The sequence below is a fragment of the Mustela nigripes genome, chromosome 3 (assembly GCF_022355385.1).
Source record: "Mustela nigripes isolate SB6536 chromosome 3, MUSNIG.SB6536, whole genome shotgun sequence".
NCBI classification, from domain to species: domain Eukaryota; kingdom Metazoa; phylum Chordata; class Mammalia; order Carnivora; family Mustelidae; genus Mustela; species Mustela nigripes.
Window position 1 is genome coordinate 184,617,496 of NC_081559.1, and position 21,095 is coordinate 184,638,590.

Genomic DNA, 21,095 nt, shown 5'->3' on the forward strand with positions numbered 1-21,095 from the left:
CAAACTCACCCTTTTATGTATGTGCTTGTGGCCAATTTGTCTTAGCTGGAAATGGAAAGCTGACAAGATGGGCTATTTTTTCCTGTTAAAAATAATTACATGCCAGATGCCGTTCCAAGTTCTGCGCCTCAACCAGTTAAAGATTTTTGGATCTTTTGCCCAGAATGCCTGTTCAGAGGTAAGCTTGTTAGCATCAGAGCCAAGTATAATAATAATGATTCAGGTCAGGGACTACAAAGGACTCTGTGATGAGCAAAAAAATAATTATTGCATATAATGAAACCTTTTAAATATATAGAGAGATGGGGTGGTCCCAGCAAGAGAAATTTATGTTGTAGCCGTGGAGGTAATAAGCCTCCACCCGCCTTCGAGCTTGTTCTTAGAAGAATTTCAGAGGCAGTTCCTCTCTCGCTGTTAAGCAGAGCTTCCCAGAAACCCTCGCGGATAGAACAGCTGCCAAGGGCTTTAAAAGAGCAGGCCTCGAGGTGTTGCTTCCAAGGCTCCTTTTTTGGGTGGGGGAGCCTGTGTTGCCAAAAGAGAGTGGCTGCCCAGCCTGGTGTGAGGAACCTATTTCTAGAGTCTAAGTTTGGATCTCAGCTCTGCCACTCATCAGCCTGGGTCCTCTCTGCCCACCTGTAGAGCCAGAACCGGAATTCCACCTTGGCAGGGTCGGGGCACAGGCTGTGGAGAGTACTTGCGCGGTGTTGCCTTGGTCTGCTAGTGATGCTGTGACTGGTGACCACAAACGACGTCGTTTGCAACAGCAGATATTTATTCTCTCAAGGTTCTGGAGGCTAGAAGTCCAAAATCAAGGTGCCATTAGGGCCACGTTCTCTCAAAAGGCTCTGTGGAAGAACCTTTCTTTCCTCACCCCTCTCTAGCATCTCGTCCGGTGGGTGCTGGAAATGCTCGGCACTCCTCGCCTTTCGGTACCGCGATTCCAGCTCCTGCTTTCATCGTCCTGTGGTCTGCTCCCTGAGTGTGTCTCTGTGTGCACGCCTCCTTCTATAAGGGCACCAGTTGCGAGAGCTGGGGCCAACCCCAACCCAGGGTGACCTCATCTTTACAAATCAATCTGCAGAAGACCCCCAATTTCCAAATAATAAGATCATGTTCTCAGGTTCTGGGGACACATGAATCTCTGGGACACATTATTGAACCCAGTAGACACGCCTAGCATGCTATTGAAGATAACATCCCAGATAGATGACAGCACCTGCTGTTTTTATGACTGTCACCTAACGGAGGTATGGATAGATACTTCTCAAGATGGGAGCAAGCCTGGTTACTTTAGGAGCAGAAGGAAGGCCACATGGCAGACGCTGAGTGAGGGGGGTGGCTGGACTGGAGGGTGGCGAGGATGCAGGACGGGGTCAAGCAGCTGGCTAGCTGGGGGGTGGCCGAAGAGCTGGAGAGGCCACTTGCTTCATTCCACCTGAGAGCGCTGGTCTCTTGGGCAAGTGATGGCCCCAGTACGTGGGCAGAAGAGGGTGCATTCTGGATTCTGACCCCGTGTTTGTTCTCTTGCGTCTTTGGGCTTTGGTCTCTGCCTTGCTGTGTCACCTTGGTTGATGAGTGTCACTTGGGTTGAGAGGGATGAGGAGAAGGGAGAGTGCTTTAGCGTCTGTGAGAGCAAGCCTGACCCCAAGGCCTGTGAAGTGAATTGTTTCTATGACCTCTGTGTGAAATGAATTGTTTCTATGTGCAATGGATTGTTTCTATGACCTCTGTGTGTGAGTCCTGGCTCTGTAGCCTGCTAGTTGCACCTAATCCCCTGAGCCCTACTGTGCCTGGGGGAATACTGCTGGCCAAGACTGCAGGGGTGGTTGAGGGATTTGGGTCAGATTCCTCAGGGCAGTTTTGGTCAATAAGCAGGCATTCCATAATCCTCTCTGCTTTAGGACAATCCTGCCCTAGGACTCAGAGGGATTGCCTGCATTCTTGTCCTGAGACTGGAATGCTGTGCAATGACAGTGGCCCCAGGGGAGTGTGAGCCTCTCCCCATCCTGCTCCCTGCTCCCAGCCCCACTGACCCGATAGTGCCAGTGCCCTTCTGCCAGCTGGACCTAGGTCCCTCTTACCATCTCTAGCTTGGCCTGGGCCGCCCCAGCTGGGGCAACTGGACAGCAATGCCATAGACAGGGTATTTTCTAGAAACAACCTATGGGTCTCAGGATCACACACGGCAGCAAGAGTTAGAGTCCACGGGGCCCTGGATGGATACGAAGACAGTCCCTTGGGGGGACACATCGGTGTGTCCACTGATACTATCAGTCGTCTTGCTCAGTGCTTCTCTGATGGCGGTGGCCTTCAGAACCGCATGGCAGTCTTGTTGAAGTCCAGACGGCTGAGCCCCACACCCGGGGGTCTAGAACTGAGTCTCCAACAAGCTCATGGACCAAGGTTGAAGGAAGTCTATCTCATTCGGAGGACCATAATTAGTCCAGTCCCTCCAAAATCCTGTCCTCTCTGCTTCTGATGCCACTGTCCCCATCCGTGCCTTCCTTACCTTTCAGGGCCCGCATGCAGGATCTGCCTGCCTGGGCTCCTGCTTCTACTGTGGCTCCTTCCCTGGGAGCCGGCAGAGCCTGGCCGTGTGGCCAATGGAAGCCCTCCCCAGTCTAATCCCTATTCCTATGAGGCCCTGCCTGCCTTCAGCGTCTTTTTTTTTTTTTTTTTTTTTAATAAATACTCTATTTGTTTGACAGAGATCACGACTAGGCAGAGAGGCAGGCAGAGAAAGAGAGAAGGGGAAGCAGGCTCCCCGCTGAGCAGAGAGCCCGATGCGGGACTCCATCTCAGGACCCAGAGATCATGACCTGAGCGAAAGGCAGAGGCTTAATCCATTGAGCCACCCAGGTGCCCCCTTTTAACCTCTTCTGGGTGCTCTCCCTCCCAGGACCCTGGCATTTGTTAGTTCCCGTTCACCCTACTCTGCCACAGGACCTTTGTATGCCTGCTGGTCACTCGTCCTGGAACGTTCCTCCCCCAGCTCTTTGAAAGGCTGGCTTCTGTTCATCCCGACCTTGGTCACCTCCTCAGACCATCCCTTCTAATAGGCCTGTTCCCCAGACTTCGTTATTCTCAGTCACTGAGTGCTGCTGCCTTCTGCTGTGGCATCAATCACAGCCTGGAAAAAAATTTTTTTTTGATGTATTTCACTTCTTTTCTTTTAAAATAGAAATAAACACACTTATTGGTTTTGTTTATATCATAATTATTTTAACTTAACATATACTGTATTATCTGGTGCAGATCTGTGATTCATCAGTCTCACACAACACCCAGTGCTCACCACAACACACACCCTCCCCATGTCCATCACCCAGCTGCCCTGTCCCCTAACCCCTGCCTCACTCTGGTTTTGGTATGGCTGTACTAAAAAACGGGGCTTTGTCTGTGACTTGGTCCTCCTTAGTTCTCTGTGTTGTCTGATGTGTTGTCGGTGACTAATATTCTTGAATGAAAGAAAAGTGAATGAGGGCTTGGCTGCAGCCTGCGGAGGGCCAGAGGAAGGCTGAGCCCCGCGGCCGGCTTTGGGAGTGACTTCACTGTGGAAGAAAGCAGAGCTCCCTAGCCCCAGAGGCTGGCCATGATGGTCACAATGCTACGTGCTGATAATGAAATAATAGCTTGTGCTGCTCTTGTTCTATGTGCACTAAGTCTCCGTCGTATGGAGGAGTGCCCTCTTCTTAACCCAGAGAGGCTGGGAGACCACACGTTATAAGCGGGAAGTTTGCGTTCGAACCCGGGCCCCACGTCTGTGTGCTGAACTCCTATGCAACACTGAGGGAGGCTGTGCTGGGCTCATCCTCTCACTCACTCCCTTTCACAAACCTCCAGCTGGATGGCCCGGGGTCGTGGGGGATTCCAGTTAAGGGGGGTTCCAGTTAGGGGGGATTCCAGTTAGGGGGTCTTCCCCAGCCTGTCTCGCACCGGAGAGTGTGGACTGTAGTGCGTGGGCCAGAAGCCAGGCCTCCCGAGGTGAGTGATTTGGCTAGAGCTCTTTGGGGTCTTGTTCTGTTTCACAGCTGACAAAGGCTTCCCTCTCCTGGGTGGCCCTCTGGTGCCCGCAGGAGGGCCGTGGATGAACAGACGCTGAAGATGGGCACTGGGGGTCTGGTTGGGACCAGCAGATGGGACAGTCGAGGCTGGAGGCCCAAGCCTTGCTGGTGAAGGACTGTGGGGCTTCCAGCAACACTTCCAGCTTGAGAGAATAGGAAAAGGTTCGGGCGGGCCTCCGCTGCTGCCACTGACCCTCTGTCCGTGAAGCCTGTGTTATTTTGGATACTGGAAGCTAAGGGGACGCTTAGAAACTTCCAGATGGCTTCATGAACCATTGTTGGAAAACAGACTTTTGGAAAGTTCTTCTGATGTATTGTTTTTAGGAGGCTATGGATAACTTTAATGCACGTTATTTCTGTATCATTTCCTTGGGTTTTCTGTGTTAATTGTTGTGTTTTATTAAAGAGGAAAAGAGAGTTCATATTGATTGGGCCACTCCCACGTGTGGGCTGAATCATTCCTTTAACTTTCGTCAGGCTATTACTGAGTGATCCTACAGAGGCAGGGGCAGGGGGCTGGTATCCCTTCTTTACACACGAGGGATGCCTTTTGGGACGGGGGCTGCTTGCCCAGAGTCGAAATTCGAACTGTCCCCACATTCATAAGCTCAGGGCTGCCACATGTGAGCAGTCCACGTACTGCTTCCTTGACTTAATCTGCTATTTTGGGTGGAGTTGTGGATATCAGATGTAATTCAAAAGGGGTGTGGCTGTTTGTGACTTTACAAAATATGTGTGTGCGCCCGACACGTATATAATTATATATATTGTCACAGTTTGCATGGAGAGTAAGGGTGGTCCTCTGCAAAGCAGTTGTCATGGGGAGCGGTGGACAGATGCCAGCTCTGCGGTCTGTGCTCAGCAACTGTTGGGCACATGTAGCTTGAAGATGTGTCATTTGGAAGAGTGTTGAGGAGTTAAAGTCATATAGGTCACACCATAGGGTGGGCAAAAACAAGGTCTGACTCGATCCTAGTAATAGTAACAGCTTCTGTTAATGAGCCCTTATTACCTACCAGGCACTATTCTGGGTACTTTTTGCCAACTAACTGATTTCATCTTCGTAACAGCTCAGTATTTCAAATGCTGTTAGCACTATTCCCATTTTACAGATGAAGAAGCTGAGGCACAGAGAGGTTGACCAACTTGGCTCAAGGTCACCCAAGTAATAAAAAGCAGAGCTGGGATTTGAACCCAGGCAGTGAGACTCCAGGACCAGCCAGGACTGCTTGGTTCATAGACCAGGGAGGGGCCTCCTTCTCTTGCAGGTGTTATAAATAGGCTCTGAAAGTCAAGCACAGAGAAGGGTTTGTTCATTTATTTAAGGAATGTTCCTGAGTGTCTTTATGGTTTGTTAGACACTGCGTTGGGTGAGGGGGTTAGAAAGAAAATAAAAAGGGATCATAAGCAGCATCTCTGTTCAATATCTGCTCTCCTCCTATGCACGAGGATGCTTTCCTCCTCCTTGAGGTGGGGCCAGACCACGGCCCTGAATTGAATGTGAGCAGAACTGTGTGGCTTTCAATGGCAGCTCTGAGAACTGTGTGTTGGGCAGGCAGAGGGTTGTGGATGGTGGCTGCCTGGCCTCCTGGCCACAGGACGAGGAGGACCCTACTGACTAGAGCCCCCGGTGGCCCCATGATGGATGGACATGTAGCATGAGCCTGAACTTACCCTGGAGCCTTGAGGCCAACTGTGACATTGGCTTGACGCAGCCTGGTCCGCTCTCAGAAATCACAGTCAAGAGAGGCGCTCCCTGTGTGTTTTTATAGTGGGACCACAATGGGGACAAATGTTTAACTTCCTGAAGTGATGGCATTTATTGAAAACCACAGGCACGTGCACACACCATTCCATCACCTTCATGTCCTGTCCAGCTTCCGTCTGTCGTCATGCCCCCTCTGGACAGAGCTGGTGTCCCTCTCAGTGGAGACAAGTCCTCTTTCCCTTAAAAGGCCGGTTTCTCAAACTCGTGAACTCTCTGCCCAAAAGATTACAGAAATAGGTCCTTGAGAGTGACTAAATATATTTGGTGTTTTTCTAGCTTGGAACTTGATTCCCCACTCCACCCCACATATGCATGCCATTGAAAATAATGCATTGGAAACTCACCCCAGCATTTACCCTTCAGAAACGTAATGACAGCTTCCATTTTTTTTTTTTTTTTTTTTTGCTCTGTTTCTTTTTGCTTTGTGCCAGGCCTTCCACAGGCAGGGTATCGGATTTTCAGGGTAGTCCTGGGAAATTTAAAGACAGATCTCCCCATTTGATGGGTGAGGAAACTGAGTCCTCGGAGATGGCAGGTTCCTTGCCCAAAGGTCGTGCAGCCGGGGAGGTGCTCAGCAGGGATGTGAAGCCGTCATGCCTGATTCCAGCCTTGCTGCTGACTCTCGTCATCCTTTGAAGCCAGCACAGGACACAGAGGAATCCAAGCACCCACGTCAAATCCGACGGCTACCCAGGATCCCTTGCACATCCTGCTGAGGTCAGCAGACATCTGGATTCTGCGGGCTGGTGCCGAAGGTCTAGGGGAGCCCTTTTGTGCATTCAGATACCAGGAGGGACTTCCCAGTCAGGTAGGACAGCTAGCTAATGTGCAAGGCATGCAGGCTCCCATGTGCTCCAAGTGCAGGGTCTGCCTGACTAGGCTGGAACTGGAGGATGCTCCTGAGTGGGGACGGGTGTGTCATTGTGTTGGTCAGCATCTTGATCCCCAGCACCTAGAGCAGAAACTGGCGTGCAGTCGGCCCTCTGTAAGTACTGGTCGATTCTCTGATGGTCATAGCTAGTGAGTGTTGTCTTATAAATGTCCATTAACAGATTCATTTGGCAAGTATTAAACATTCATGTGACCTTGCTCTAGGAACTGGGAATGTAAGAGTAAGACAAAGTTCTTGCTCTGAATGGAGCTTAAATCTAGAGGGGGAAGGAGTTAGGGTATGTTAGGGAGTAATTCGTGCTCAGAGAAAAATACCGCCAAGAGAGAGGACTTACGGGGGCAGGCTTTCAGAGGCATGAATGCAGAGGAACCAGGGGAGCAGCTAGGGAGAGAGGGCAGACAGAGAGCCCTGGAAACACCCAGGTTGGTCATGAGGTGGTTGGGCAGGTCACGGTCCTGATGGCTCAGCCGAGGAGGGTTTAATGAAGGGCTGTAGACAGAGGTGTGGGAGGCATCAGGCAGGCACAAACCTGGGAAGGCAGGGGAGGATAGTATTGCCAGAGCCAGGGAGGAGGGCCCGCTTGGCAGACCACCTGCTGTGTGGAAGGAGTCCCATAATTCCTACCTAGAGCTTTTCCTTAGCCCACCCTTTGACCTCCTGCTAGTGCCTCCCATTGCCTGAGCTCAACTGATGGCCCAGGGCATCTGGGCGTTGATAGAGCCCCTAGGTGTGTGCTTGTTGGGCACAGAGTTGGATGGAGAAGGGCAGACACTGGATTGGAGTTGGGGAAAGGACCAAAGGAGGGTACCCAGGGAGTGAGGAGGTCCTGTGGCTGGAGGGGAGTGAGCAGATGGGGAAGGAGAGGAAGCGAGGCCAGGGAGGCGAGGAGGCCACACGGCCTGGGGCCTTTGGGTGGTATTTGGAGGGAAGTGGGAAGCCCCTGGAGGTTTGGATCGGATATATTTAGTGTCACAGTTACTGCCATCGGACAGTGGGTGTGGACAGGGGTCCCTTAGGAGGAGTGCTGGGACCCCTGAACCACCCCCTGGGAGGAACCGCCCCCCCCCCCCCCCCCCCCCCCCCCCCCCCCCCCCCGGGGGGCCCCCCCCCCCCCCCCCCCGCCCAAATGAGGCATTGGCCTGGTCTACGTGCTGTGGCCCTGCCAGCCCGTAAACGACAGGAAAGAGAAAGGAGCAGTGAGTCTCAAAAGAGGATATTCTGGAACTCTTGATAATCAGATCCCATTGTAAAGTCACGCTTTGAGTTACAGCATTGTAATCTTTGTTCCAGTGGAAAACTTTTACAGACTGTCCCCAGCGAGCCCTGAATCCTGTTTGGTTCTCAAGAAGGCCTTAAAATAGGGTGGAATGCGGGGAGACGGGCTCTGAAGGGTCAGAGGTCGTGCTCACTGCATGGGCCACACCTTGGCGGGACAGCCCTGGCCGCGGGGACTTTCTCATGGCTGGACTTCGCAGAGCAAGGCACACAGAGGGTTTCTGGTGTGGTTGAGTTCCCGGAAGAAGCTGCTGTAGCAGGAGGCTGGGACAGCCCAGCCAGGCACGAGGCCTCGCCTGGCATCTCAGGCCCCACTGTGCTGAGTCCCCCGTGCTGAGCTGGTTCTCACAGGATGCCCAGGAGTGGGAGGGCACCCCTGTAGGCCCCAGGCCCGTGTCTAGTGGGACTGTGAGTGGAGAGAGAGGCCCAGGGCTCCAACAGCTTCCAGTTCTGTCCCATTCTACCCCTGTGACCAAGTAGACCAGAAACACTTCATGGCTTGGACTCCTTCCCCCAAGCTTGCTCTGGAAATGGTGGTTGGGCCTCAGTCTCCATCCTCTAAAATGGGGACAATATATCTCAAAGGACTATTGGGAGTGAGGCAGGGCTCCTGGCACATAGTACATGCTCCGTAAATTCCCTTCCAAGTCAGAATTAGAGCTTTCTCTGTCTCTCGTTGACCAGCTGGAAAGGGAGACAGATACCACTAGCTCCCTTTGATAGAAGTTCAGATGTCTGATGTGGGATCTATGTCGATTCCAGGTTTTGGCCCCACACCGTATGTCACTATACAACGATTTCATACCCTATTGTCTGACCAAAGATGTACAACTGTATGTTTATTTGTGAAGGCATGAAAATGGATTTTTACATTATGTTTAAATGGCTTATTATTATTGCATTTTTTTCATTATTTGTCTTATTATTATTTATTTTTTAAGTTGTATACCCTTTAAACTTCTTTGGAGTGGTTTATGTTTAGATTCTTGGAATTTTTTGTCTTTCTTATTACCTTTTATCCATTTTGGTTCATTCATTCATTTGTTTTTTTAGGTAGGCTCCATGCAGGGCTCAGACTTACAGCCCTGAGATCAAGACCTGAGCTGAGATCGAGAGCTGGGTGCTCAACCGACTGAGCCAGCCAGGCATTCCTATCCATTTTCGGTGTTTAAGACAAAGACTAAAACACTGTTTTGCCCTTTGATGGGACTCTGCACTGCATTTGTTAATGCCCTGCTCTGTCTGTGTCTCTGGAGCACAGAGCGCTGCTCCCAGGCCCATCCTCAGCCCCCATGGAGGTCATCTGTTCCCTCTTTCCAGAGAGGGCCAGGCTGGCCTTGCAGGCAGTAGTGTGCATTAGCTGTATCTTTGCTTCAGAAAAGACCTGGTTTGTCCCCAAGCTAATTAATCAGTCTTAGAACACTGACATCTTGATCCAGCTTGGTCACTAGAGAGTCACAGAACCTCGCAGTCTTTCCCTGGGTACCGGGAGAAGTTGCACTAGGTGGCCTCCGGTGCTCTGCCCAATTCCAGACTTCCTAGAATTCACACAGCAGAGAGCAGGTGTCCCAGCCCAGAGGACCAGGCCAGAATCCTCTCTCTGAAACCTTCTGTGACAGGCCCTGGAAGTGGCCTTTCCCCTAAAGGTGAGAGCCCCAGCTTCCTGTCCTGCAGAAGCATCAGGAGGGACCTCGCCCACCACTCTGGCTGTGAGGACAGAACGGGTGGTCAAATTGGAAGGGGATTGTTATGGGCCAGGTGTTTATAAATCAAACCCTTTGTGAGTGGCACTTGCTTTTTTTTATAAGCGGTCGGAATCCCTAGTTGTCTCAGGCTGTCTAGATGTGCTCACATGGTAGTTGGTGCAGATGCCTTGAGAAAAGGTCCTTCCTTTCCAAAGTATGGCCTCAAAGGGCTCCTCTGCCTTCTAAAGCTGCTAAAACCTGGGCAGGGGAGTCTCCATATGCCTCACGGTTCCTTTGGGAGCCTCCTGGCTGCTGGATTATCCAGTGTGTCTGCACTATTAAAGGCTCTATTTGCATCGGTTCGCCGAAGTGGGTGCCCTTGTGTGTGGGAAAGCTGCTGGGGAGGGCGGTCCTGCTGCAACCTCATGAAGCGTCTGAAATAGTAAGTGGGAAGCCCTCAGGAGAGCTGAGGCTGCCGTTCCTCGAGTGTACTTTCGGGTGCTCGTGCTGTGAGCATCACCCGTTTCTCCCCTTCTCTTGCCCTTGAGGCCTTCTGAACACAGCCCCACCCATGTTTTACAAGCCACGCAGCCCTCCTGCAACCTGTAGTCCTCTTCAGTTCTTAAAGATGCAGCTCAGGTGCCACTTCCCCCAGGAAGTCCTCCCGGACTTCCAGATTTAGGACAGGCTGCCACAGCTGCCTGTGTTGACCATGAACAGAGCCTGTCTCATCCACTAGCATCAGCACGTCTGTCTCACCTGCTAGACTGAACTTCGTAGGGATGAACCTCCAGGTCTTTGATGGTGCCTGCAACCTATCAGGTACTCTGAGTGGGAAAAGCTTTCTTAAAGGAGATAGAATTGGAATTGAGCCCTTTGTAGGGATAATGAGAGCAGAGGACACAGTGTGTGTTGTGGGGGGAGGGCACTGGAGGCTGAAGCAAAGGCGCTTCATTGTGGATCTCGATATGGTTCCTTTCTGAAGAGCTGACAGTCAGAGGGAGAGGGCTGGTGGACTCTAAGCATGGAGATGGCGGGCTAGGCTGGCTTGCTGATGTGCTCATAGCCTGAGGGAGGAGTGGTTTGGGGTCCCCAAGGAGAAGAAGGACCCCCCACCCCGGGCTTTTGGGCTGGTAGTCCTCCAGAATACTAAGATTGTGTCTTTGTATTGGAGGGGAGACGGTGAAGGTGAGGAAAGGGATGAGGAGGTTTCAAAGCACTTGAGAACCTTGAGCCAGGTGTGTGCTGAGGGGGAGAGGAATGGATGGACAAGTATCTCCCTGGAGTATAGAAATTTAAGAGCACCAGCCCTTGACCCTAAGCCTATATACATATAGCTGACTCAACACTGCCATTTCTACCCACCAGATGAGGTTGTGCAAGTGATATGACCCAGTGCACTCCAGAAGCTGGCAGGAACATACATAATTCATCAGATATGCAGATGAGCTGCCCAGGGTATCTCTGGTCTTGGGGAGAATTCTTAGTCGACCTGAGATATTTACAGAACAGAATGTTCATTTCCCCATCCACAGTCTTAAGGCCTGGAGCAGATTTATGCATATGGGAGAGACTTCCAAAGTGGATGTTTCTCTGGTATTTGTGGTTTTCTCTCTTGACCAAAACTTGAGGAAAGGTCACTCCTGTTTATTGAAACCACCTTCCTGCCCAACTTGAATTTCTGAAACCCTGCTTTTCAGGGCTGCCTTGGCTTTGCCGACCACCTTGGGGACCGGGGGTGGTTCTTTATCAGAGATGCCCTGAGAATCACCCAGCGGGGACCCCTTCCAAGTACACACCCCAGACTCCTCTCAGGACTGGGAAGTACATTTTCTTAGGGTTCTTCAGCTGATCCAGGCTTTAAGCTGCTGAGCTCAGTGGTCCAAAAGCAGGAGTCGCATTGAGAGGCCTGCAGAGTGTAGAGAAAGAAAACGAAGTTGGGACATTCCCTCCACTTTACACTGTAAGAGCCACTTGTGTGGCTGGGTTGGCGTCCGTGCTGCCTTTGGTCCCACCTGCCCTCCAAACAGACCCCACAGGTTCTTCAGGTCTCCTGCAGTCTCCCCCATGGGAGGCTTCTTCCCGCTGAGGACCTTTCCTTTCTGCATGCCCCTGCAAGTGACACATGGTACTTGGAGGTCTCGGCTGAGTCTCACCTTCCCTCCAGGCCCGAGCCACAGCCGAGTTGGCGTTCTTACCCTGACATGCGTCCTGCTTGCCTCCTCAGGCTGCTGGCTTCCTTGTCGTGGCTGGAGCCCAGGCAGTGTGTGTCTGGGTAGCACCCACAGGTGCTGGCCCATGGCTAAGGGGACGGCTGATAGGTGTATGGCGCACAGCTCTTCAAGAGGAAGATAGTTCTGGAAAAAGGAATCTCAAATGGTACTTAAGCAGATGATCTACCCAGTCATAAAAAGGCAAAAGTGCCACTTGCCCCTCTTAAAATTGTCTAACTTGCAAGATGATGTACTTTGTGGTAGATAGAGCCACGAAGAAACACACACCACTGAGAGAATGCAAGTGTTTACAGCCCTTTGGGAGGGTTTGCTGGCCTTCTCCATCCAGGTAAGCCCTTTGACCCAGGGACCTGGCATTGACATATAGCAGTTCCCCCCTTATCTGCTGGAGACACGTTCCAAGACCCCCAGCAGATGCCTAAAACCCTAGTGTCAAACCTACATAGACTGGGTTTTTACTATACACACTTACCCTGGGATCAAGTTCAATTTATAAATTAGGCATAGTGCGAGAGTAACAACAGTGACTAGTGGTGAGATGCAACAGTTCCAGTGATAGACCGAAACAAGAGCTAAGTGAGCGTGGGCTCTCTCTCCTTGCCTGGTACTCCTCCTTCTTGTGACCACGTGAATGATAAGATGTCTGCGTGTTGAGATGAAGGGAGGGGAAGAAGCAGGCATTCTGACATTGTGTTAGGCTACTGTTGACCTTCTGATGGTCGGTCCAAAGGAGGATCATCTGCGGTCGGACTGCGGTTGGTCGAAGGTAATAAAACCCTGGAAGACAAAGCAGTGGGTCAGGAGGGCTCCCGTGTTTCCCCTAGAGATACACCTGCAGATGGCGTGAAATGAACCATGCTCAGTAGTCTTCATTTTCCTTCCGTAACAGTTTTACGGTAGCAAAAGGTCGAGTGAGATGCCCGTGAGCCAAAGGCTGTCACAGTAAATGATGGCCAGTTGTCAGGCGGACTGGATGTGGATAGGGGAAACAATGGCTTTGCGCACGACGTGGGCAGATCTTTTGCAAAAAAGCAAAATGCAGAATAGCAAATATAGCTCGCCACTTTTTGTGGAAGAGGCGTACCTGTGTGGGAGGAATGTAAGGGTTTATATGTGCCCAAATGCTGTAAGGATCTAGAAACCAACTCGGTGGCTGGCAGCCTGGGTGTGTGTGGGAGAGCCCGGCCGCAGGTGGAAAGGGACATGAGGAGGACTTCTGGCTGTGTCTCTCTGTGTGCTATTTGAATTTTGAGCTGTGTTGAATGTATTAATCTATCATACATTTAATTTAAAATATCCATGACCTTCTTGTGGTTAGGCTGGGATTGTCAGTTTTGGGGAGGACAACCACAGTGGCAGAGTGCCATTTCTTATTCCATCATTAGCATCAACACGGCTTCTACAAATCCCACTGGGGGGGGACTTACAAAATACTTTGATCAGTACGCCTCAAAACTGGCAAGGTCACCAAAAAAACAAGGAAAATCTTAGGCAGCCAAGAAGAGCCTAAGGACACATGAGGACCCAATGTAACATGAGACTGGGTGGTCTCCTGGAACAGGAAGACATCAGAATTCTAAGAAAATCTGAATCCTGTGTAGACTTCAGTTCATAGTATGTGTCAGTATTAGTTCATTATTTGATGAGAATCCTCATATAAAATGATGATAGTAGGGAAAAGGGGGAGGGAGTATATGGGAACTCTGTACTATGCTCACAATTCCCTTGTAAAATTGTAAACTATTCTAAATATTTGTTTGTTTAAAAGTAAGTGGTGGGGGAGCACCTGGTGGTTCAGTAGGTTAAGTGGCCGCCTTCAGCTCAGGTCATGGTCTCAGGGTCCTGAATCAAGCCCCCTGCGTGTTGGGCTTCCTGCTCAGCCGGAATCCTGCTTCTCCCCCTGTACAAACCCTGCCCACTCGTGCTCTCTCTCTCAAATGAATAAATAAAAATTTCTAGAAGATTTTATTTATGTATTTGACAGAGAAAGAGAGAGAGAGGTAGTGAGCACAAGCAGGAAGGAGGAGCAGAGGGAGAGGGAGAAGCAGACTCCCCACTAAGCAGAGAGCCTGAAGTTGGCCTCCATCCCAGGACGCTGGGATCATGACCTGAGCCGAGGGCAGACATTTAATGGCCTTAAACACCCAGACACCCCTAAAATCTTTAAAAACAAACAAACAAACAAACAAACAAAATAGTAAGTAATTGGCTGGCTCAGTTGGTAGAGCATGTGACTAGTGATCTCAGGGTCATGAGTTCAAGCCCCTCACTGGGCATAGAGATTACTTCATTTAAAAAAAAAAAAAATTAAAGGAAATGGGAAAAAATTCATGGCCTCATTTGATTCTCTCAATAACTCATGAGTTATTTCTGTCTTACAGATGAGAGAGACCTGAGGGTCAGAGAGGTTGCAGATGTGCCCAGGTGCCCACAGGTACACGGTGGGAACCTGCGCATGGCATAGCCTGCAGGCAGGAAGGTGCCACGCCAGCGTGGAGGGGACCTCTGGGGTGTTGCTGGACACCAGAGGTGGAGTGACGTCCTCGCTCAGTGTGTGGATGTGGGGTTGGAGACACAGCTGGAGGTCTCATGCCAGGCTCGCCTCCCCTCCCTGCCCCCAGCAGATTCTGAGTTGCTGGGTAAGTAACGGATGGCCAATGGTCTCATTCCCTGCGCCAGTCCCGATTGGCTGGTGACTGCTGGGAGCTGCCCTGGCTCAGCAGGAAGTGTGCGTGATCATTTATGAGGTTTTCAAAGATGAGGCAAGGGAGGGAGTTGGAGAACAGGCGGCAGATGACCACTGAGATGGGGGGGGGGGGGACCCTGGGTGGGTTTAGCCCGGCCGGACCCGTGCTGTACCAGGCCGCTTTCTGTCTCTTTCCATAGACCTTCTTAAGGTCTCTGTGGTGGGCTCAGGGTGGTGAACCCAGAGAAGCCAGGGGTGGAAAAGCTTCTGGGCTCCCTCTAGGCTTGAATCCTTGGAGTCTCTGAGGCTAAGGCAGAACCTGAAGCCTAGCCACCTTTCAGAACAAGGTGTTCCAGGGAGGTGGAAAGACTGGTTCTCAATCAGATAAAGGTAGGATCGCAAGAAGACTTCCAGGGCCATGTCCCAGGGCACAGTGGTCATTGTCCCCAAGAGGTTTCTGTTGTCACATTCTTGGCTGGCTGGCAAGGTAAAGGGGGTAGAAGAAGAAACAGGGACACTGGAAAATAAGAAAGGAGTAGGACTATGTGCGTGTGCATGTGGGACTACAGGCTTGGGGCTGTGTGTAGGCTGTTGGGGATCAGAAACTTTTTTGAAGGGCAGTTAGGCAAAGGTGAGCCTCCTTTGTAGCAAACTGAGCGCCAGATATCTGGTTTACAAAATAGGTAATTGGGGAGTAGCTCTTTGGCTTTGAAAAGGAACCTTTACGTTGTAGAAGATTTTTAATCTGTTTCCCTGATACAGTGCTTGAGGCTTGACTTGGAACCCAGGCCGTGTGTCCCTGTCGGGCACACGTTTGTGCTTCTGTTAGCGATGTTTTATTCCCAGTTCAGGGACCCTAAAAAGATACCTGTGGGGACTGGGCTGGCTTGGTCAGTAGAGCAAGTGACTCTTGATCTCAGGGTTAGATGTTTGTCTAACATTGGGGGTAGAGATGACTTCAAGGTGTACGGATCTCCAAGCACTAGGACTGGGCTCTTACACACAGCAGCAGTCGTGTGGACCAGCACAGCACTGCCTTTGCAGATGTTAAGAATGGTCGCTTTGCCTGGTCCTTGTGGAGCGCATGGCAGTTGTCAGAGCATATGAGGAGTGTCTGCACGTGGAACTGAGCAGTGTAAGTCTGGTACGTGAATTTTGTCCTTTAGATTCTTGCGCAGATTCAGTGGTGGGTCAGTCTCTTTGTTGTAAAGAAGGAAAATGCTGCTACAGAGAATTTTCTAAACATTTTATTTTGAAACAGGACTGCAGAAGGAACAAACACAAACCCCAAAACTGACGTAGGTAGCTGGGGAATATCTTCTAAATTTTAAATACAAAACTTTTTTTTTGGGGGGGGGTAGGGTGTTGTGAATAACTTACTGACTTATTTTTTTTAAAGATTTTATTTATTTATTAGAGGGAGAGAGTGAGCATGGGGGGAAGGAGAGCAGAGGGAGAGATTCCTGTTTGAGTACAGACCCCGATGTGGGGCTCGATCTCAGGGCCCCAAGATCACAACCTGAGCCAAAGCTAAGACTTGGATGTCCAATTGACTGAGCCACCCAGGGGCTCCTGACTTATTTTTATAGTAGCCTCTTCTGTTAAATATTGGTCTAGTAGATACATTTGGGGGTGAGTACCCTTTCCTGGTGTTTTTTCTCTTTTTTGGGACTCATTGTGGTTTTATGGGAAGAGAGAGGGTCGTGTTTTTTGATAATCTAGAGTTCTTAATCCAAACTCCATCCCAAGCTGTGTAACCTAGGTACCTGACTTCCAAGGATGCCCTCGTGGTCCTCATCTGCCCGCTGGAGGTGACAGTGTACAACTTGCGGGTTTCGGGCCAGAATGAAGATGGCTGGCCCAGGCACGTGACTGGTGTTCGGTCCATGGGGCTCTACACAGGGGCAGTGGGATTCCCTGGATGTGGGGTTTTCATCTCCAGTGGAAGGATGGAGGCCAGGGAGTGGGGTGAGGGTCTCAGTGCCAAGTGGCAGGAGTCACTTAGTCGTAGTCTTTCAGGGGGTGAATTTGAACCAGGGGTCGGGAGTCTCAGGTGAGACTTGATTCGATAGGTAGACCCTGGTTCTCTATGCAGAGGTGAGATTGGGACGAGGGATCCCGTGGGCCCTTTGTGCTCTGCCCCCTGGTCTTCAGTGGACTGGCTTCATGGGAGGAACCTCTCATCTCTCTGGCCCCGGTCTCTCTGGCAGTGACCACAGTCCCGGCTCCTACATGGAGGTTGGTGAAGTCACCTGGGTGAAGGCTCTTCCAGATTTCCTGGTGCTCAGAGCTCAGCTGGCCCTTCACAAGGATGACCGGGAGCCAGGCTGCCTGTTGGCTGACTGTGATTTTGGGTAATCCTCACCAGGCTCGGAGGCACGGGGGAAGCTGCCTCGGTTTCTGGCTTTAGACTTCTTAGGGCTGAGTCGCAGTGGTAGGACTTGCTGTGACTTTGTGTAGAGTCCCCAGGGAAGCAGCCATGGCTGCAGCCGGAAGGGGCAGGTCCCCCGTAACGAGGCTCTGTGGTCTGTTGCAAGGGGGTGTGAGCCCAGCAGGACACTGGGGTGACACTTGCACACTTGCACGGGTCATCAAAATTCTGCTCAGCACGTGTTGCCCTGCTTGGAAGCTTTGGAGCAGGAGGCAGTGAGGTAGAGAGGCAGAATGGTTAGTGCCCGGACCCCAGTGCTCGCCTGCCTTGGTGTAAGTCTGGTTGTGTGATCTTCAATATGATATCAACCTTTCTGGCCCCAGCTTTTTTCATCTGTGATGTAACAGTTTCTCCCTCAAATGGTTGGGGTTTTAAACAAATGGGGGCGCCTGGGTGGCTCAGTGGGTTAAAGCCTCTGCCTTCGGCTCAGGTCATGATCCTGGGATCGAGCCCCGCATCGGGTTCTCTGCTCAGCAGGGAGCCTGCTTCCTCCTCTCCCTCTGCCTGTTTCTCTGCCTGCTTGTGCTCTCTGTCTGTCAAATAAATCAATAAAATCTTTAAAAAAAAAATAAACAAATGAACATTGTAAAGTAGACGGTATAGTGTCTGAGGATTAAAGGAGGTAAAGCGCTTGGCACAAATGAAGGGCTCTGCATGTGTGAGCTGATGTTGTCGAACCCTTACTCCTGTTAATAAAGCCTGTCCTGCACCCTTCTCCCTGCCCCATCTCCAGAGTGCCTGCTGCCAGCCCTGCTCACAGTTCTTGCCACATGGAACCTGGCTGCTCCCTCACCTGTGGCAGGGCCCCCGGGTCTGGGTCCTTTCTGCTTCCATTGTGTCTAGGGTGGTGTCTTGTGTGGAGAGGAGCTTAGTAGACAGTGACTGAGTGTGACTGGCTTGTTAGGGCAGCTGGGATTCTCTCTCATGCTGTCCAGACTTCAGAATAGGAAGAAGTCATAGCATAAAGTTATTGAGCATCTCTGGTGTGCTAGATCTTCTGTCGGCCAGAGCCTCGAAGTGGATGTGGCGGGTGGACCACAGCTCCTCCAGAACCTGGGCTGCAGGTGAGGAAGCAGGACAGAACTCTTGCAGGACCAGTAGGACTAGTAACCTAGAGCAGTAGTGAAAGTGTGAGTAGATGAGTCAGTGCCCAGAAGGACACCAGGCAGGGAAAATGACGCACTGCCCTTGAGGATTCTGGAGGGCTTCCTGGAAGAGGTGGCTGGTGAGTGACAGGATTTTTTTTTTTTTTTTTAAGATTTTAAAAAGATTTTATTTACTTATTTGACACAGAGAGAGATCACAAGTAGGCAGAAAGGCAGGCGGGGGGGGGGGGGGGGGAGGAACGCCTTGGGAAGGGGGGGGGCGGGGGGGGTGGGGAGGGCGTATGGGGGGGGGGAAAGCAAGCTCCTTGCTAAGTAGAGAGCCCGATGTGGTGCTCAGTCCCAAGACCCTGAGATCATGACATGAACTGAAGACAGAGGCTTAACCCACTGAGCTACCCAGGTGCCTGAGTGACAGGATTTTTGAGAGGGAAATGGGGTGGAGTGGTAGGGGTGGTGGAGGTGGAGTTTTGCTGGTAGAGGCTCAGGTTTACCTGAGGGCGCTGGCTGCTGGCAGAGGCCGAGGCTTTCTGGAGGTGCTCTATGTGACCTCAGATGCTGGGGACGCGGTTGGGACTGAACTGTCTTAAAGTGCATGGGGTGGGGAGGGAAGAAAGGAGGGAGAGATTGCAGGGGAGGAGGGGGAAGAAGAAGCCAGGGAGGGAGGGGGCCCTGTGCCAGTTAAGCGTCTGAATGCTATAGGTAGTAAGCTACGGCACTGATGTCCCCGTCTCTCAGGGCTGTGCTCTGGCCCTACCGTTGTCCATTGTCCTGCTTGCCTGTCATTTCTCTTCCTGGCTCTTCTCTCTCCAGCCCCAGAAGCCAGTGTGCTGGCCTCCTGGCATCCTGGCCATTTCCTGCCCCGAGGCTGCTCACCCTCCTCCGTCCTGCTCACCCTGTGCAGGCATGACCTCACCCCACGGCCGGGAAGCTGGGCTCCTGTTCCCGCCTGTTTACTCTGGCATTTGGACAGGTTGATCACGGGCTGCCCCGGGATGCCAGCCTCGTGAGTCGGCAGCAGTGAGCACAGGCGGTGGGAGGGGGCATTCCTCCAGGCTGACTCCCGTCCCGCGGGGCTGGCATGGGACCCCTGCTTTGGAGGCTGCTCCAGGACGCTGGGATGGCCCAGCTTTGCACTGGGCTGCTGAGTCATTGCCCCACAGTGTGGCCTCTGAGTCACAGGGGCAGCCCTGTCCTCAACAGGCAGGTCCTTTGTGGGACCCTCCTGGGCTGAATTGGTGTTTGACCCTCTCTGCCTTTGGCCACCGTCAAGGTCTCTTGCCTCCGGATCCCTTTATAGGCCCTGCCCACATCAGCTGTGCCCCCTTTGAGATCCAGAATCCAAGAGCTTGACTCAAGTCAGCAGCTGAGTTACGGGAAAGGGAAAGCAGCGTGGGCAGATGAAGCAAGCTAGGGCGGGAGTGGAGCGGCAAGATGGGGGAGGGGGGCAGATCTCACGCCCTGACAGGCCACGGGAGGCGCGCGCAAGTCTCCTGTGTCTTGTGTAGATTGTGGGCATCGCGCAAGGACCTTGAAAACCCATCCCGTGACTCTGGAGCAGCTACAATAACAACATCTCTCTGTTGACACTGTGCTGCCTACTGTTAGTTCTGACCCGGAGACATCGGACACCCTCTGTAGACCCGTTTCACAGCTGAAGAGACTGAGGCAGTGTTTAGTAGGAGCCGCTGGCTCAGAGTCACAGATGTACAAAGCGGCGTGTGGGGATTTGAGCCCAGACCTCAGTTCACTTCCAGACTCCCTGACTGACCCTGTTCCTTTCCTTCTGTCTTTCTCTCTCTGCTTCTTTTCTTTGCTTCTTTGCCTCTTGGCTGCTCGGTCTTTCCTAAGGAAGGCAGCTGTCAACCTCGCAGGAAGCCCACTATTAAAAGGAAACAAAAGTGTCATTAGGAGTCCTGCTGTCACTGTGGATTGAATCAGCCTGCTGAGCCCTGAGGGCAGACTGGGAGGGAGACCTCCTCCACAGGACTGAGAAAGCAGTTGGAGACCTTGACGGGGCGAGGGCCCCTGAGGGTTCCTCCTGGGAGCTGGGGGTGGGGATGGGGTATGGTGTGAAGAAATTGGGTAACTCTTATGACCCAGAGGGGAAATCTGTGTTGACGCACTATGTGCTGGGAAAGTATCTTGGGCCTAAGAGAAGCTTCTGGAAGATTCAGGCTCCAGCTGCACCTTCCTTTAGGGGGTGACTTTGGTGTGTGGTGGGGTCACTTCATTTCTACTGGTCTCCATTGTCTCCTACAGAGGGGGAGGTAGTTGCCCCAGACAAGTATTTCTAAAGCAAAACCTCTATCCCTCCTGGGGCCCAGACATCTGCCTGGAGCTCAGGGAATTGGGATCTGCATTTGTAGTGAGCTTCTCAGGTAAGGCTGGAGAATTCCTTTCTCCAGCCCCTGCCCGACTCTGCAGTAAGGCCTCGGGGTCTTCCTGCCCTCCATGTGCTGAGCTGGGAGCCTTGGAATTGCAGGGCCTTAGCCCTAAATGTGGCTTAGGGCCACATGGGCTATACAGATAGGGTTTGGGTGGGCCTGGGTTTGAAATCCCAAAGGGTACACTCTATCCACTTCACGTAGAGGGTGGGGTTTCTGGCCTAATTTGGGTTGGGTGCAGTGGTCTCACTGTCATACAGCCACCCTGGCTGGAGCCGAACTAGCTGCCTCTTGTGACGGCCTCCTGATGAGCAGTTCCCAAGGTCTTGCCCTTCCCCAGGACCCCATGGGAGCCACAGGGCAGTTTTCATTTGTAATCTTACTCATCCTATTATTCTTCCTTTAGCAAAGAGGTGTGAAATATCTCTTATGCCCACCTGTCTATCAAAAGTGGTAGAGGAAAACATACTGTGTGTTTCTGGAAAAATGGGAGTGTACACCTCTCTTCATGGAGGAATTTCTTGTATGTGGTCTCCGCTCCAGACACAGACCAGAGATAGCGGTTGAGGA

At 51.7% G+C, this 21,095-nt stretch overlaps 1 long non-coding RNA gene across 4 annotated transcripts in view; it reads left to right on the forward strand.

The window, feature by feature from the left end:
- The window catches only part of LOC132014302 (uncharacterized), a 228,465-nt gene that overhangs the window by 24,455 nt on the left and 182,915 nt on the right, over positions 1-21,095 (forward strand). Inside the window, exon 2 of one of the 4 annotated variants that reach the window (XR_009403283.1) lies at positions 14,300-14,557. The exons of the other annotated variants lie outside the window; for them this stretch is intronic. This is a non-coding gene — a long non-coding RNA (uncharacterized LOC132014302). The remainder of the gene's footprint in view (positions 1-14,299; positions 14,558-21,095) is intronic. 4 annotated transcript variants of the gene reach the window in all.